The 16,578-nt window shown below is 35.8% G+C and overlaps 1 non-coding gene across 1 annotated transcript; it reads left to right on the top strand.

The window, feature by feature from the left end:
• The first annotated feature begins 15,081 nt into the window (after window positions 1–15,081).
• Window positions 15,082–15,154, top strand: TRNAC-ACA (transfer RNA cysteine (anticodon ACA)). Its single transcript has one exon. It is a non-coding gene; the product is annotated as a tRNA-Cys (tRNA).
• The last annotated feature ends 1,424 nt before the right edge of the window (window positions 15,155–16,578 follow it).

Here is a 16,578-nt window from a genome sequence, read left to right as displayed (position 1 = left end):
TAGCCTGGCCTCTGTCCATGCGATTTCACAAGAAAACTGGAGCAGATTGCCATTTCCTTCTCCAGGGGATATTCCTGACTCAGGGATCGAATCCAGGTCTCCTGCATTGCAGGTGGTGTCCTTACCGACTAAGCCAACAGGGAAGCCTTAGGTGAGGATGTTCAAAAACCAAGGCTTCACAGAGAAAGAGATACTTGAGCTACATTCAAAAACTGTACTTTTCAAGAACATAAGAAAGAGTGATTTGGTCAAAGAGAACACTAGCGTTCACTCATGCATTGATATTAAACCCACAATGACAAGATGGCTGTGGTGATATTTATCCCTGACACAAATTAAGATCATTGAAAAGTATAATTATCAATTTGAAAACTTAACTTTATTTACTCTTTGTAATAGCAACAGCTCTGGTTTTAATGACTATTTCCCCAGAACATTATTTTTATGATTCTAATGAATTTACCTGATCATTTTATTTTATTTATTTTATTTTATTTTGATTTATTTTTTAAATTGTTATTTTTACTTTATTTTGCTTTACAATACTGTATTGGTTTTGCCATACATTGACATGAATCCGCCACTGGTGTACATGAGTTCCCAATCCTGAACCCCCCTCCCACCTCCCACCCAATATCATCTCTCTGGATCATCCCCATGCACCAGCCCCAAGCATCCTGTATCCTGTATCGAACATAGACTGGCGATTCATTTCTTACATGATAGTATACATGTTTCAATGCCATTCTCCCAAATCATCCCACCCTCTCCCTCTCCCTCAGAGTCTAAAAGTCCATCCTATACATCTGTGTCTCTTTTGCAGTCTCGCATAGATGGTTATCATTACAATCTTTCTAAATTCCATATATATGTGTTAATATACTGTATTGGTGTTTTTCTTTCTGGCTTACTTCACTCTGTATAATCAGCTCCAGTTTCATCCACCTCATTAGAACTGATTCAAATGTATTCTTTTTAATGGCTGAGTAATACTCCATTGTGTATATGTACCAAGGCTTTCTTATCCATTCATCTGCTGATGGACATCTAGGTTGTTTCCACGTCCTGGCTATTATAAACAGTGCTGCAATGAACATTGGGGTACATGTGTCTCTTTCAATTCTGGTTTCCTCGGTGTGTATGCCCAGCAGTGGGATTGCTGGGTCATAAGGCAGTTCTTTTTGCAATTTTTTAAGGAATCTCCACTGTTCTCCATAGTGGCTGTACTATTTTGCATTCCCAACAACACTGTAAGAGGGTCCCCTTTTCTCCACACCCTCTCCAGCATTTATTGCTTGTAGACTTTTGGATTGCTGCCATTCTGACTGGTGTGAAGTGGTACCTCATTGTGGTTTTGATTTGCATTTCTCTAATAATGTGTGATGTTGAGCATCTTTTCAAGTGTTTGTTAGCCATCCATATGTCTTCTTTGGAGAAATGTCTATTAAGTTTTTTGGCCCATTTTTTGATTGGGTCATGTATTCTTCTGGACTTGAGCTGCATAAGTTGCTTGTATATTTTTGAGATTAGTTGTTTGTCAATTGCTTCATTTGCTATTATTTTCTCCCATACCAAAGGCTGTCTTTTCACCTTGCTTATAGTTTCCTTTGTTGTGCAGAAACTTTTAATTTTAATTAAATCCCATTTGTTTATTTTTGCTTTTATTTCCAGTATTCTGGGAGGTGGATCATAGAGGATCCTCCTGTGATTTATATAGGAGAGTGTTTTGCCAATGTTCTCCTCTAGGAGTTTTATAGTTTCTGGTCTTACATTTAGATCTTTAATCCATTTTGAGTTTATTTTTGTGTGCGGTGTTAGAAAGTGATCTAGTTTCATTCTTTTACAAGTGGTTGACCAGTTTTCCCAGCACCACTTGTTAAAGAGATTGTCTTTACTCCATTGTATATTCTTGACTCCTTTGTTGAAGATAAAGTGAGCATAGGTGTGTGGATTTATCTCTGGGCTTTCTATTTTGTTCCATTGATCTATATTTCGGTCTTTGTGCCAGTACCATACTGTCTTGATGACTGTGGCTTTGTAGTAGAGCCTGAAGTCAGGCAAGTTGATTCCTCCAGTTCCATTCTTCTTTCTCAAGATTGCTTTGGCTATTCGAGGTTTTTAGCATTTCTATACATTGTGAAATTATTTGATCTAGTTCTGTGAAAAATACCGCTGGTAGCTTGATAGGGATTGCATTGAATCTGTAGATTGCTTTGGGTATTATACTCATTTTCACTATCTTGATTCTTCCGATCCATGAACACGGTATATTTCTCCATCTATTAGTGTCCTCTTTGATTTCTTTCATCAGTGTTTTATAATTTTCTACATATAAGTCTTTAGTTTCTTTAAGTAGGTATATTTCTAAATATTTTATTCTTTTCGTCGCAATGATGAATGGAATTGTTTCCTTCATTTCTTTTTCTACGTTCTCATTATTAGTGTATAGGAATGCAAGGGATTTCTGTGTGTTGATTTTATATCCTGCAACTTTACTATATTCATTGATTAGCTCTAGTAATTTTCTGGTGGAGTCTTTAGGGTTTTCTATGTAGAGGATCATGTCATCTGCAAACAGTGAGAGTTTTACTTCTTCTTTTCCAATTTGGATTCCTTTTATTTCTTTTTCTGCTCTGATTGCTGTGGCCAAAACTTCCAGAACTATGTTGAATAGTAGCAGTGAAAGTGGGCACCCTTGTCTTGTTCCTGACTTTAGGGGAAATGCTTTCAATTTTTCACCATTGAGGATAACGTTTGCTGTGGGTTTGTCATATATAGCTTTTATTATGTTGAGGTATGTTCCTTCTATTCCTGCTTTCTTGAGGGTTTTTATCATAAATGGATGTTGAATTTTGTCAAAAGCCTTCTCTGCATCTACTGAGATAATCATATAGCTTTTATTTTTCAATTTGTTAATGTGGTGAATTACATTGATTGATTTGCAGATATTGAAGAATTCTTGCATCCCTGGGATAAAGCCCACTTGGTCATGGTGTATGTTCTTTTTAATGTGTTGTTGGATTCTGATTGCTAGAATTTTGTTGAGGATTTTTGCATCTATGTTCATCAGTGATATTGGCCTGTAGTTTTCTTTTTTTGTGACATCTTTGTCAGGTTTTGGTATTAGGGTGATGGTGGCCTCATAGAATGAGTTTGGAAGTTTACCTTCCTCTGCAATTTTCTGGAAGAGTTTCAGTAGGATAGGTGTTAGCTCTTCTCGAAATTTTGGTAGAATTCAGCTGTGAAGCCGTCTGGACTTGGGCTTTTGTTTGCTGGAAGTTTTCTGATTACAGTTTCAATTTCCGTACTTGTGATGGGTCTGTTAAGATTTTCTATTTCTTCCTGGTTCAGGTTTGGAAAGTTGTACTTTTCTAAGAATTTGTCCATTTTTTCCACGTTGTCCATTTTATTGGCATATAATTGCTGATAGTAGTCTCTTATGTTCCTTTGTATTTCTGTGTTGTCTGTTGTGATCTCTCCATTTTCATTTCTAATTTTATTGATTTGATTTTTCTCCCTTTGTTTCTTGATGAGTCTGGCTAATGGTTTGTCAGTTTTACTTATCCTTTCAAAGAACCAGCTTTTGGCTTTGTTGATTTTTTTTGTGGTCTCTTTTGTTTCTTTTGCATTTATTTCTGCCCTAATTTTTAAGATTTCTTTCTTTCTACTAACTCTGGGGTTCTCCACTTCTTCCTTTTCTAGTTGCTTTAGGTGAAGAGTTAAGTTATTTATTTGACTTTTTTCTTGTTTTTTGATATATGACTGTATTGCTATGAACTTTCCTCTTAGCACTGCTTTTATAGTGTCCCACAAGTTTTGGGTTGTTGTGTTTTCATTTTCATTCGTTTCTATGCATATTTTGATTTCTTTTTTGATTTCTTCTGTGATTTTTGGTTATTCAGAAGTGTGTTGTTCAGCCTCCATATGTTGGAATTTTTAATAGTTTTTCTCCTGTAATTGAGATCTAATCTTAATGCATTATGGTCAGAAAAGATGCTTGGAATGATTCTTCAAACCTATTTGCTTAAGTAGCATTTTAAAAAGAATAAGTAGTAAATGTTGAATATAAGCCAGATATCTTACTCTCTTTTTCTAAGTCTCTTAGTAAAAAATCAATATTGTCTAGCCTCCCTTCAGAAATTGTGTTTAATTGCATTACATAAATAACAAAGTTATTTCAATTTTTAATGAGATTCTTAGTTAAAATAGAAGACATGGTAAGAGAGAAAGAAAGCATTTTATAACATTTTAAAATCTATTTTGCCTTCATTTGTATTTTGAGTGTTAATATAAGCTTTCATTTTGCAAAGCAATATATTTTAGAGACACTGTCTCCCCAGTTTTCTTCTTTTCAAGTGGGGTACAGAGGAGAAAACTCAAAATTAAAGCATCTTTTACTAATTTTTTGAACTGTTGCTTCTTCATTTCTGTTATATTGAAATTCGTTAAAGTGATTCTGTTAGAGGGTTTGGCAGAGCTAACATCAGGCTTTAATGTATCAGGGTAAGTTTTGTAAGGAATTTTTCTGTTCTTTGGCTAAGAGCTGACATTTTCTGTATGATTAAAAGTTAATGTGCTTTAGTTTGGAGTGAGAACTATTGAACATATTGTGTGAAAACAGATTTATGCCTTAAAATGTTTCAAATGAAAAAATTGGTTATGTCATTCTTCTTCTCTTAATGTTTTTATTCTATTTTTTTTCTTTAGTACTTTCTCCAGCTCTGTCTCTTGAGACATAAATACTTAAATTGGATAAATTCAATTACCCTTTAATGCCTTTTTTGTTTTTCAAAAACTAATTAGAACTTATTGAGTTAAAAACTGTTAGTGGTTTCAAAATATATTAGAACTGTGGAATATAAAACACTGTTAGATACATAAACGTTGTGACTTTGAATCTATACATGCATATGTTATTCATTGAAGCAAATATATTTATATTGAGTGGTAAATATATATGTAAGTAATGGAAAGATTAACTGAGGTGAATTTAAGAACGGAAGTAGGATAAAAAGATTAGGCAGAATTAGTATTGGAATAATAAGTTCTATTTATCAATTTATAACATTTGCTGAACTATTTGTATATGTGAGCTACAGCACAGAGTCTGGGAATATAATCAGGTATAATACTTGTACTCATAGAGCATAATATTCAATGGAAGAGACAGTACAAAAAGTATTTTAGGCAACTGGTTCCTCTCTGGTTTTATAACAGAAACATGAAAGCTCTGTTTTCTTCTTCAGGGAACAGATACATGGAAATGCCTGCAAAAGCAACAAGAACAAAGGCCAGCCTGGAAATGTTTTAAAAATTAGGCATCTGTGACACATAAAATAATATTAAATCTCTCCCTGTCCCATGAGCCCAGATGTGTAAAACACTAAGTCCTAGCTCTTGTGTTTTTTGTGTTTTTTGTTTTTTTTTTTAATATTTTTGAAGTTATCTTCTATGGAAACAAATCTATTATTAACTTTCTTATTAATGTATCATAATTATAATTTTTGATAGGTATAGAACATAAATGTATAGAGAATGGTTAAACTATATAAAAAGAGAGAAACCTAATCTAGGTTGAGGTGATAATGAAGGTTTCTGAAGAAGTGACATTTAAAGTAAATCTTACAGAATGTAGAGAAATTTGCTTTGTACTTAATTGGAAGGAAAATATGTTAAGAGGAAACTAGCCTAGGAGAAGATCATGAGTGAAATGCAATATTATGCCTTCAGAGGAGCTGATAGAAGACTGTGGGCCATATTGATAGAACGAGAAAGGACTGAAGAAATAAGCAGAAGAGAAATGGCAGGCCAGTGTGTGTGTGTGTGTGTGTGTGTGTGTGTGTAAACATTTACATATATTTAAAAATAGTAAAAGGAACCTGCTGAAAAACTTTAGGCACTGGTGTGAGATGATCACATTTACATTGTTTGAGGAATGGATTAGGAGGATTTGGAATAGATGTGAGTACACTAGAAAGGAAGCCAAAGCTGTGGATGATCATTTCTTAGATTGAAATGGATTTGAAAAACATATTTAGAAAATAAAAATGATATATTTTAATGGTTATTGCATATAAGAGGCAGAGGAAGGCCACTGTCAAGGATTTTGCTCCTAATAAAATAAAAGGCAGATTTTTAAAATTGTAATCTAAGGGGAAAAGTCCTATTGTAAACTTTGTCTAATATAGGTATATCTCACTTTGACCAAAAAAAAAAAAAAAAATCAAATAAGCCTCAAAATCAAAACTAGGAAATGTTCTTAGTTCCTATAATGTACCTTAGTTGTGATTAGAAAGTGATCTGGATATGTGGCGTAGTCATAAAAGTGAGTATAATATTTTTTTTAAAAAAGTAAGAAGTATAGAAAAAAATATAATGGGCACATACATATACATATATTTCTTTTAGATTCTCTGCTAGCAAATACATTTTTACCCAATTTATTGAGGTGGATTTTTAGCACAAACAAAACAAATCAAAGGCACAGTAACCAGTTATAAAGAATTTTCTATTGCATCTTTAACAAAATGACATAAAAGGATTTTATAATCCCTCTAGTTTAGTCAGCTTCCTTCAGGCATGTGTCGTATTATCATGTCCCTTCATTTTTTCATCCCCAGTGCCCTATATACTCCTGGCCATATACACTGGGACTGTCGACTGAGGTCTGTGTGAATCTGAAATAACTTGCCTAAGGTTACAATGCTGACGAGAAAAACAAAGAAAAAAGTAAAACAAGATTTTTGCCTCCTTTCTCTTGGATTGATAGTCTTTCTGCTGTGCTTACCTCTTGTTTAAAACCAACTTGCCCTTTTTTCTCCTCAGTCAAACAACAATTATTGTTATGAACAGGTCCCTGGGACCTCAGCTTATTCAGAAGCTACTTCTTGGAGTGATAGCTTGGTCCTGGTGTGCCTTATTGCAAACCAGTTCTTCAGTTCTTCAGATCTTTATTTTGCCTTATCAAACCAGTGCCTCATTTGTACACCTGGGAATCTGAAAACTGGTGGCTCAGAGGGTAAAGTGTCTGCCTCCAATGCAGGAGACCCGGGTTTAATCCCTGGGTCGGGAAGATCCTCTGGAGAAGGAAATGGCAACCCACTCCAGTATTCATGCCTGGAGAATCCCATGGACAGAGGAGCCTGGTAGGCTCCAGTCCACAGGGTCTCAAAGAGTCGGACACGACTGAGTGACTTCACTCACTTACAGTTACCAGGTCTTGAAAGTTTAGTATTTATTTATCCCTTCTTTCAGTAGCTACATGCCTCCTGCTCCTCAGATGAGTCCGCAGGCTGATTTAATCCAAAGTACAGTGGTTTCCTACTGGGTAGGGGTAGTGTGCTCAACTGGCTCCTTCCCTCTACCACACTTTGGCCCCTGACTCAAAAATGGAAAATCTATTACTGTACAGAATATTTTGAAGCAGAATTTTAGAATAATGATGACAATTGGATTAAGAACCATCTGAATAAGAGAATAAAATATATTTTATAGACCTGAGGAACATCAAGTTTGAATCTATAGCATATTCTCATCAAATTTATTAAGTGTACATTATGTAGTGATTCTCATTCTTCTGATCAACAAGGATATTCTTTTTTGTAGGCTGCCTCTTCTCTAAGAACCTTTCCACAAACCTAGAATTTGTTTTGAAATCACTTTTTGGTTTTGGCTGCTAATTAATACCTGCTGATATTTTAACTGGCAATTCAGATAGAAATTAATAATGCCTTAGAATATGACCAATCCAGGAAATGTTTGCATTTTATAAAGAAACATTACATTTCAATGGATGAAATCAAGCATCCTGTTTCTAGCCAAACAGGTTGTGATTTTTTAAATAAATTTAATAAATTTATTTTTTTCAAAGTTTTTAAATTCTTATGACACTGTGTTGGTTTTTCCATACAGCAGTGCAAATTGGCCATAATTATTGGGGGCAGGAGAAGAAGGGGATGACAGAGGATGAGATGGCTGGATGGCATCATCAAACTTGATGCACATAAGTTTGGGTGAACTCTGGGAGTTGTTGATGGACAGAGAGGCCTGGAGTGCTGCGGTTCATGGGGTCGCAAAGAGTCGGACACGACTGAGTGACTGAACTGAACTGAACTGAATACATATATCCCCGCTCTTGAACCTCTCTCCCCATGCCCCTATCTTGCCCCTCCAGATCATCACAGAGCACCAGATTGGGCTTCTTTTGCTACATAGCAACTTCTCACCAGCTCTCTACCTTACACATGGAGTATATGTATGTTGATGCTACTTGCTCTGTTTGTCCCACTCTCTCCCTGCCCCACTGCATCTGCAAGTCTGTTCCCTACATCTGTGTCTCCATTCCTTTCCTGAAAATAGATTAATCAATACCATTTTTCTAGATTCCATTAGGTACCATTTCTAGATATATATTAATATGCTGATATTATATTTGTTTTTCTCTTTCTGACTTACTTCACTCTGTATAGCAGGCTCTAGGTTCATCTACCTCCATAGAACTGACTCAAATTTGTTCTTTTTATGGCTGAGTAATATTCCTTTGTACATATGTACATAGTATATAGAGAAGATGTGTCTTCTTATCCATTCATCTGCTAACAGCCATCGAGGTTATGTCCATTTCCTGGCTACTGTGAATAGTGCTGTTATGAACATTGGGGTACATGCGTCTTTTAAAATTGTGGTTTTCTCAGAGTATATGCCCAGTAATGGAGTTGCTGAGTAATGTGGTAGATTTATTCCTGTTTTTTTTAAGGAATCTCCATACTGTTGTCTGTAATAGCTGTATCAGTTTACGTGCCCACCAACAGTGTGGCAGTGTTCCCTTTTCTCCACATCCTCTCCAGTATTTACTGTTTGTAGATTTTTTTGAAGATGGCCATTCTAACTAGGCCATTCTACTTCCCTGGTACCTCAGATGGTAAAGTGTCTGCCTACAGTGCGAAAGACCCGGGTTTGATCCCTGGCTCAGGAAGATCCCCTGGAGAAGGAAATGGCAACCCACTCCAGCATTCTTGCCTGGAAAATCCCATGGGCAGAGGAGCCTGGCTGGCTACTGCCCATGGGGTCACAAAGAGTCGGACACGACTGAGCAACTTCACTTAATTCTAACTAGTGTGAGGTGATACATCCTTGTAGTTTTGATTTGCACTTCTCTAATAATTAGTGATGTTGAGCATCTTTTTATGTTTTTATTGGCCATCTGTATATCTTTCTTGGAGAAATGTCTGTTTAGATCTTCCAGGCACTTTTTGATTGAGCTACTTATTTTCCTGATGTTGTGGTATATGAGCTGCTTATATATTCTGGAGGTTAATTTTTTGTAGGTTGTTTAGTTTGCAATTATTTTTGCCATTCTGAGGGGTGTCTTTTAATCTTGCTTATTGTCTCCTTTGCAGTGCAAAAGCTTTTAAGTTTAATTAAGTCCCATTTGCTTATTTTTCTTTTATTTCCATTACTCTAGGAAGTGGGCCAAAGAGGATCTTGCTGTGATTAGTCTGTGCTTTTCAAGCAGGGGGAAATTTTCTTATCTATCCATAGATTTTATATGTATATTTTTAGTCTTAAACTAGGCATAACTCTTGGAGATAAGGTAGGGCAATGTCATACTTTCTTTGGGCTATTTTATAGATTATGTAAAAAGTTTTCAGAAAGAAAACTGAAGTGGGTATATAGAAAAATAAAATTTATGGAAGATTGTTAATGGCTGTTGTATGATAGTACTTCATTTATGAGAGTTTCCCATAGAAAAAAAAATAAATCCATAAATAAGAATTTGGTGAGTAATAATAGTTCTGTATTATTATTTGGTAGCAATCTTTAATAAAAATATTCAGTTGATAAAAAATAAAATTACCTCAAGTCTTTTAAACTATTGTTTTGTATATGCCAAAATTTTTTTAGGTTATCATAAAATTATATGTTTTTCTCCCTCCTTGGAGAAGGCAATGGCAACCCACTCCAGTACTCTTGCCTGGAAAATCCCATGGATGAAGGAGCCTGGTGGGCTGCAGTCCATGGGGTCACTAAGAGTTGGATACGACTGAGCGTCTTCACATTCACTTTTCACTTTCATGCATTGGAGAAGGAAATGGCAACCCACTCCATTGTTCTTGCCTGGAGAATCCCAGGGACGGGAGAGCCTGGTGGGCTGCCATCTATGGGGTCACACAGAGTCGGACATGACTGAAGTGACTTAGCAGCAGCAGCAGCAGCAGCCACTCCTCACAGTCAAACGTTTTCAACCAATTCTGTTAATATATCACAGTCACTCTGAACTAGATTTTTAGCATCTAAATGTTAGAGTTATTCACTACATTTAATAATGTAAGGAGAATTGATCCAACATAATTTTTCCTTTTCAGAGGTAACCTTTGCTAGTCCATTCTCTACACAGTGTCTAGTTCATAAACCCCTCTAAAATTGGGTATTATTATGCCCAGCAAACATATTTTTTTAAATTATCTCCAGCACTTAGAAGAACATCCTGAAATCACAGTATACTCTTGTCTACTCTATGCCTTTGCATTTTTCTTCATGTTGCAATGTTCATCACTGCTCAGTCTTACCTTCTATATAAGATGCTAGGGTTCTGCGTTGGTAAACATCAACCCAGAAGAAACTGAAACAGGTGAAACCTGAATAGTACTTTATAAATAAGCCAGTGAAGACTCCCAGATCTGTTCATTTGTTGCTGACCTGTTCATTCCTGAAGATCTAAAATATAATTTTACATCTAATAAGTTCTTCCAAAATGAGTTTTTCATGTAAGTTATCATATTCTGTGATGTTTTATCTTTCTTTTTTGATAGAGGACATTGTTTTATAGTTCTTTTGAATATCCTACATAATCTACCATGATTTTGGATGTTTTTGGTAAATTGCTATTGATCAATGTTTAGAAGATGGATGTAACTTTAAAACATGCAGTGCAGTGAAATGATCCTCTTTGTGGCTATTTGTATGGTAAACTCCAAAACAAATTAAAGCATATAAAATATATTCCTTTACATATAAAATATGTTTAATTGGAAATTTCCAATACACAGAAGATAAAGAGACTAATATAAACTCATTTTATTTTTTTAGTACCTTCAATTTACTTAGCACTCAGAAATATTTAATTATTAAAGCTACTGTAATAAAAATTATTTTAATTTGAGTTTACATATTAATAAACTGAGTTGGCAAGCAACTTGATTAATTTCACAAAGGATTTCTGCTTTTAAGGGAGTTTTATTTTTCTCTGATAGTGCGACTATAACCCTGTTGTTCAGTCACTAAGTTACGTCTGACTCTTTGGAACCCCATGGACTGCAGTGCTCCAGAATTCCTTGTCCTCCACTGTCTCCCAGAGTTTGCTTAGACTCATATCTATTGAATCAGTGATGCCATTCAATCATTTAATCCTCTATTTTCCCTTTTTTCTCCTGCCCTCCCTCTTTCCCAGCATCAGGGTCTTTTCCAATGAGTAGGCTGTTCACATCAGGTGGCCAAATTATTGGAGCTTCAGCTTCAGCATCATTTCTTCCAATGAATATTCAGGGTTGATTTCCTTTAGGGTTGACCGGTTTGTTCTTGCAGTCTAAAGGATTCTCCAAAACCACAGTTCAAAAGCACCAATTCTTTGGTACTCAGCCTTCTTTATGGTCCAACCCTCACGTCCATACATGACTTTTGGAAAAACCATAGCTTTGACTATATGAATCTTTGTTGGCAAAGTGATGTATCTGCTTTATAGTATGCTGTCTAGGTTTGTCATGGCTTTCCTTCAAGGAGCAAAAATCTTTTAATTTCATGGCTGCAGTCACTGTCTGCAGTGATTTTGGAGTCCAAGAAAATAAAGTCTGTCACTGTTTCCAATATTTGCCATGAAGTGATGGGACTGGATGCCATGATCTTTGTTTTTATTTTTATTTTTTTGATGATCTTTGTTTTTTGAATTGAGTTTTAAGTCAGTTTTTTTCACTCTCTTTTTTTACCCTCAATAACAGGCTCTTTAGTTCCTCTTCACTTTCTGCCATTAGAGTGGCATCATCGGCATATCTGAGGTTGTTGATATTTCTGCTTTGACCAGTGTGTTCTCTTAATAAAACTCTGTTAGCCTTTGCCCTGCTTCATTTTATACTCCAAGGCCAAATGTGCCTGTTACTCCAGGTATCTCCAGAATGCTACTTTTGCATTCCAATACGCTATGAGGAAAAAGATATATCTTTTAGGTGTTAATTCCAAAAGATCTTGTATGTCTTCATAGCACCATTCAATTTCAGCTTCTTCAGCATTAGTGGCTGGGGCATAGACCTGTATTGCTGTAATGCTGAATGGTTTACCTTGGAAATGGACTGAGATCAAAACTTTTGCTTTCATAGAAATAATCTAAGATTATGCTTTTTTTTTTCATTTTCTAGGATTAGAACTCTACAACCCTCATGATAGCTTGTTTGAATAATTAGTTACCATCATGATGAAACATTTTTTTCTTCCTTATGTCTAATTAGAAGTATTGCAGCAAATTATGATGGTTTTATCTTTGTCATGACCTTCATATATTAGGAAAACATGGTCAACACGATTCTTATAATCAAGTTTAGTATACTTGAAAACAGGTATCAGTTATCCTCCTAACCTTCTATTTCCTAATCTAAATATATCTATTACTACTGTTCAGTACTTTTCCATAGAATCACTTAAAAAAAAAAGTTTTAAAAACGTTTTTATTCTTGTTGAAATGGAAAAAGCATTACTGAGATAAATACAAAATGTATTAGAAACATTTGCTTTTCTAAAAAGTTAGAAAATTGAAAGAAAATGTTATATCACATTTCTTTCTAGAATATATAAAGTATAAGAAAATTTTCATAGAAAGCAAAGAAAAATCTGTTATCCACCAAGTGTCTATTATGCTCAAGACTCTATTCTAAATCATGAGAGTGGAAGGAAGTTTTAGATGTACTCTTGCTTTTAAAGTATTTGCATTTTGACTATTGTGACATGGCAGAAAGAGGTAAAAATAAATTAAAATTTAAAAATAAACAAAGATAGAATCAAATGAAAGGAAAGAGGGAAGGAAGTAGGAAAGGAAAGGAAGAAAAAAAGCTTTCAAGGTACCATAAACTTCTCACCAAATCAATGACCTTTGCAGAAGTGTTAAAACTGTTCAGAGTCAAGACTTTCCTACATGGAGATTATTAAAATTTTTTGCTTGTTTGTTTTGTTTTAGGTTATTTATTTATTTGTAAGGCTTTATTTTGGGGGAAGCAGTTTTAAGTTTACACCAAAATTGAGGAGAAAATGCAGAATTATCCCATAAACTCCCTGCATAGCCTATTATTAACATTCCTCACCAGAATGACATTTGTAACAACTGATGAGCTGACACTGACAAATCATAATCACCCAAAGTCCATAGTGTATATTAGCATCTACTTTGTACAATCAGTGGGTTTGGACAAATCTACAATAACATGTGCCATCATCATTGTATCATAGGGTGTATTTTCACTGTCATCAAAATCCTCTGTACTCCACCTATTCAACCCTCTGCACCTTAACCCTTGACAACATATATATATATATATGTGTGTGTGTGTGTGTGTGTGTGTGTGTGTGTGTGTATATATATATATGTAACTTTACCCAGAATGTCACAATTTTAGAATCATATGTGTGTAACCTTTTCAGTTTGGTCTCTGATTATTTTTATGGAGAAAAGTATTTTATTCAATTATGTATTGTTCTAGTTATTTAAAATTTATCAGTTTGGTGAGGATTCTGTAATTAATTTCTCACTGACATCTTGCCAATGCCACTTTCCTTCCTATCCGCACTGTGTTCTACCTACATGAGCCCTTCTTCTCGTTCAAGCACAAGAAATTAGTCCCTCTGTATATGGCCTCATACATGTCTAGAATCCACCTGTTTAGAGCCTCAAAATACTCCCTCATTCTTTTTTTTTTTCCTTTATTGTCACAAACTCCAGCCAATCCAGATGGAGGACATTCACTGAGCTGTTCTCCATGACTATAGTTTGATCTCTACAAGAATTTCATATAATAGAATCAAGCAGTATGTAATATTTTGAGGCTAGTTTCATTCCTCAGCCTTTGAGATTCATCCAGATTTTGACTAGTATTAACACATTTTTTTAATTCACAAGTAGTGTAGCATTGCTATGGTTTGGATGTCATTTACCTTCTCAAGGATACTTGAGTTCTTTCCAGATTTTGTCAAATGTGAATAGAATTACTGTAAACATTTGTGTACACATTTTTGTGTTAACAAAATTATTTACTTTTCTAGCATAAATATCCAAATGTGGGGTACCTGGATCATATAGAAGCCATATATTTAAATTTATAATACACTGCTAAACAATTTTTCAGAGTAGCTGTATCATTTTGCATTCCCACTAATAATGTATGAGATTTAATTTGCTCTGCACTGTTACTGATATTTGGTATTGTCAGATGCTTTTATTTTATCTACTCTGATATGTATCCAGCTTTATCTCATTGTCATTGTAATTTCTGTTTCTTTAAACATTGATAATGTTGAACATCTTGCATGTACTCACTTGACATCTTATATCTTCTTTGGTAAAGAGTCTAAGTGTTTTCTGTATATATATAATTTAGGCAGCTTATTTCCTAACGTTTTGAGATAAATTCTCATGTATTTCATGGGGCTTCCCTGGTGGCTCAGATGGTAAAGAATCTGCTCACAATGTGGAAGACTCGGGTTCGATCCCTGGGTCAGGAAGATCCCTTGGAGAAATGAATGACAACTACTCCTGTATTTTTGCCTAGGACATTTCCTGGACAGAGGAGCCTGGTGGACTACAGTCCATGGGGTCACAAAGAGTCTGACATGACTGACAGACTAACACTTTCATTTTTGATATATTCCATATAAGCCCTCTGATGAATGCATGATTTGAAAAATATTTCCTTCCAATGAAGAGTATTTTCCACTCTCTTAAAAGGTATTCTCATGTTATTCTGTCTTTTTTTTTTTTTGCATAATCCTTTCTGAAATTGTTTTATTGATAAGATTATTTAGTTACAGTTTATACCTCACAGGACTTCCCTGGTGGCTCAGATGGTAAAGCGTCTGCCTACAATGCAGGAGATCCAGGTTCAATCCCTGAGTCAGGAAGATCTCCTGGAGAAGGAAATGGCAACCCACTCCAGTATTCTTGCCTGGAAAATCCCATGGACGAAAGAGCCTGATAGCCTACAGTCCATGGGTTTGCAAAGAGTCAGACACGACTGAGCGACTTCACTTATACCTCACAAAAAATATAGGCTTTATGATTGTAGATAACTTTATCTCTACAGTGATAGAACAGTGCCAGAATTATTAGAATGAAGTTGTTAACAAGGGCTTCCCTTGTAGCTCAGCTGGTAAAGAAACTGCCTGCAAAGCAGGAGACCGAGGTTTGATTCCTGAGTCTGGAAAATCCCCGGAAGGGGGGCATGGCAACCCCTCCAGTATTCTTGCCTGGAGAATCCCCTTGGACAGAGGAGTCTGGCAGGCTACAGTCCATGAGGTGGAAAAGAGTCGTATACAACTGAGGGACTAAGCACAACAAAGCGCAGTTGTTCACAAATACATGAAAAGTGAGTTTAAAAATGCATCTTGTATTAGTTTTTCGTGGCTCTACACTTGATAGTTTCTACTTCCTTCTTCAGATATACTTGTAATCACATTTAGAGTCGTTTCATGTAATCCAGAAAAATCTATTTATTCCAAAATGCTTAATTTAAACACAGCCACAAAGCCTCTTTTGCCAAATAAGGAAAGATCCACAGACTCCAGAAATTAGGACCAGGATACCTCTGGGAGCCATTATTTAACATATTAAACATCCAAGATTTTAGTGGTCCTGCTATTATCTAAGTTTCTTAAATACCTGATGTGAATCTCAGAAAATCTCATGTAATTAGACACTTTGATAATTTATGATATAGATATCATATGATTTAATTAATATTTGTTTTCTCTGTGGGCTTCCCTCATAGCTCAGTTGGTAAAGAATCTGCCTGCAATGCAGGGGACCCTGATTCGATTCTTGGGTAAGGAAGATCCGCTGGAGAAGGGATATGCTACCCACTCCAGTGTTCTTGGGCTTCCCTTGTGACTCAGCTAGTAAAGTATCTGCCTGCAATGTGGGAGACCTGGGTTCAATTCCTGGTTTGGGAAGATCCCATGGAGAAGGGAAAGGCTACTCACTCCAGTATTCTGGCACTCCAGTATTCTGGCCTGGACAATTCCAGGGAATATATAGTCCATGGGGGCTTCCCGTGTAGCTCAGTCGGTAATCTGCCTGCATTGAAGGAGACCTGGGTTTGATTCCTGGGTTGGTAAGATTCCCTGAAGAAAGAAATGCAACTCACTCCAGTATTCTTGCCTGGAGAATCCCAATGGACCAAGGAGCCTGACAGGCTACAGTCCGTGGGGTCACAAGAGTCGGACACGACTGAGCGACTTTCACTTCATTTTCACTTTTCTTTGCAACCAGACTTAAGCCTGTTAGATCCAGGTTATTACTGTTGGGACCTGACCTGAGCCATGACAGAC

This window comes from Ovis aries, chromosome 1, assembly GCF_016772045.2.
Source record: "Ovis aries strain OAR_USU_Benz2616 breed Rambouillet chromosome 1, ARS-UI_Ramb_v3.0, whole genome shotgun sequence".
In the NCBI taxonomy this organism is placed as follows: Eukaryota; Metazoa; Chordata; class Mammalia; order Artiodactyla; family Bovidae; genus Ovis; species Ovis aries.
The sequence above is the reverse complement of the archived record's forward strand: the minus strand, read 5'-3'. Positions and strand labels throughout refer to the sequence as shown.